Below are 2,959 nucleotides of genomic sequence, written 5' to 3'. Positions count from 1 at the left end.
GTTAGGGAACTGGAAGGGACAACGTAGCTACGGCTAACAGCTCACCTGCTAATGTTCAGGTAATGTTGGACAAGTGGACAAGATGACTAGAGGACTAGTGCACTAGTGCACTAGTGCAGTTCGGATGCTCGTGTATCTGCTGCGGTTTAACGTTTTCTCTGCAGGATAACTTTCCGTTTGCTGCTCTTGAATCTGCGTCGTATGAAAGGAGTGGTTAGGGTTAGGGTTAGGGTTAGGGTGGGTGCATCATGACTCGGGCGGTTAGGGTTAGGGTTAGGGTGGGTGCATCATGACTCGGGCGGTTAGGGTTAGGGTTAGGGTGGGTGCATCATGACTCGGGCGGTTAGGGTTAGGGTTAGGGTGGGTGCATCATGACTCGGGCGGTTAGGGTTAGGGTGGGTGCATCATGACTCGGGCGGATAGCAGAAAACAACTGACTCCCGTTCTCGGTTGGGCCTTCCATCTGAAGCTTCTTCGGTCCAGTTGCTGCTGGAGTGTGAAGCCACTGAGACCTCCAACCACAATGAGAAGTCGTGCTTGCTTCAGCCCCCCTAGAGGGTCTCTGGTGACTTCTCTCTAACCCTGCATCAACAGAAGAGTCTTCAGGACGTCCCTCTGCTCCAGCTGCTGAAGGTGTGACGGGCCATGGCCGAGTCTTCAGCATGTTCTGATGGCCTCGTTACCCCAGGCTTAGGGTTAGCTTTCTGCAGCAGGTCAGCCGTCAGCTGTCTGACAGCTTCACTCAGACCAGCAGCTGCTGCCAGGCTGAAGGAGATGGTGTGAGTAGAAGAAAGAAGGGGACGGCGTTTTTAGGTGACCAGAGAACTGCTTCAGTTACGTGTGAAACAGAGATCAGAAGGTTAGAAGATGAAGGATATCTCTGACTGAGTCTCCTGCATGAGCGAGCACACAGCAGCCAGTCGAGGGGCTTGGTCAGAGCCTGAGCTCGAGGAGCTTTACCAAACATGGTCACATATCAGACTCCAGGAGAAGTTGGTCCTGCAGCAAACAGGAGCGAAAACATCCTCACTTCTGTACTTTACACATGCCCCGCTCATTCAGCGTCCCTAGTGTTTACCCTGTGCTGACTGGCATTTTTAACGTAATGACTTCATTTCCTCTGGACTGGGTCTAATATCTCACCCAAACTCCAGCGTTCTGATTCTAGAAACAAGTCTGTTTCAGGAGGAATTCATGCCCAAGGCTTTTCCCAGACTCGGAGAAACCAAAACACATCTAAAGAAAACATTCCAGGCGTTGCAGGAGCTAAAATAAGGTGCATAGACCCACTAACAACAGCTGGGGTGGGTTTGGAAGCAGCTACACCTCACAGGTGATATGAGGATTTTCAGGCTTGTGGGGAAGAGCAGATCCACCAAAACTCATCGAGAGTCCCTGACCCTAACCCCAACCCACATGGGTGATCCATTCACATTTGTATTTTCCTCTGCTTGTCCAGGGTCGGTTTGTGGAGGAAGCAGCAAAGGCAGAGAGACCCAGACTTTCCTCTTGGGCCAGCTCCTCTGAGGGAACCCTCAAGTTCAACAGAAATGACTCAGAGCCCAAAACAGAGCCCTGTGGTACCTCACAAGGGATTACAGGACCAGCTGGTTTGTAGTCGTTCACCAGCTCAGACTGATCTCTGTTTTTTAGACAACTTCTGACCCAACAGAGAGCAAACATCCTGAAACTGCAACCTTGAAGCTGATTGTTAGTGGTTTTGCTCTGTGGGGAGCCTGAGGCTCCTCCCCTTCTGGTCGGCTCACAGGTCCGTGAACGGGGTAAAGAGCCTAACCCGCCTTAGGCCCTGGATCGCACACGCTGTACTGTGATCTAAATGAAAACTAATGATGGGTGTTTGGACCACGCCAGTCACGTACTTTGAGATTTATCGGCTTGTAAAAGTTCGTAATTAGCACGACTACATCAGCATGTCGCATGTATGACATCACCACATAAGCTCCTCCCCCTTAGCGTAGCTGCTACTCACCACATGACCAGATTTATGGTGGTTCTTTCCTCCTGAAGGAAGGACTTGATGTTTGCTGAACTTACAGCCCTTTCCCTGTTTTCTCCGTGTCTGGTTCGATGACGTCACTTTCATGAAGCGTATTTGTAGTCCTGGACTTATTTTCACACAACACCTAAAATATGGTTCCCCCGTTCAAAAGTAAGTGTGTTGTAGGTATCAAAGTGTGTGTTATAGACATCATACGTGAAATCCGTGGCACAAAGCAAGCGGGATTAGAAAACTGCGTTTTTAGCCCCGTTGACTTGCGTTCCTTTTGTCGTTCTCCCGGGGACCCGTGGTCCGCATGTAGATGGGCGGGGCTTGTAGCGTCCCTGTAGTATCATATGCATTAATTCTCTAACTGCATATGTGGATAGACTCTGTGGTCCCTTCATCTAACCCACGATGTGTGGATGACCTCACGCTCTGACACGGAGATGTCTGTGACTAATGACAACAACGCCAGTGGAATATTGTCATCAGTGTTGGGGGGGGGGGGGACTTGTGCTCATCTTGAAGAGAAATCATTAAGCATTTGAACTCCATGAAGAGTTCTTGGGGAGACAGACACACTTAGACGGTAAACGAGTCTAAGGGGGCTGAGAGGGCGATTATTGACCAAATCCAGGTTTGTTTGAAGCTTCCTGTCTGCTGTGGCTGCAGGTTAGAGTTATGATGCCATGAATCCGGCCCCAAAAACTCCCAGAAGATGCTTCAGATTGAGAATCCTTCTACCATACATAGCCAGAGAGGAGTGAGGGGGGGTGGAGGCATCCACATTCCACAAACTGCACAACTCTCCTCCTCTTCCTCCATCTTTGTGAGGTCGTCCTTCAGAATTCAGCAGTTTTTACAAACATGTCAGAAAACGCTGCTCGGTGTAACGCTTCTCCTCCCCGAGGAGGAAACAACCCTTTTGAATATCAAAATGGTTGATCGTCTGCTGGC

Source organism: Nothobranchius furzeri, chromosome 12 (assembly GCF_043380555.1).
Source record: "Nothobranchius furzeri strain GRZ-AD chromosome 12, NfurGRZ-RIMD1, whole genome shotgun sequence".
Taxonomy (NCBI): Eukaryota; Metazoa; Chordata; class Actinopteri; order Cyprinodontiformes; family Nothobranchiidae; genus Nothobranchius; species Nothobranchius furzeri.
The sequence above is the reverse complement of the archived record's forward strand: the minus strand, read 5'-3'. Positions refer to the sequence as shown.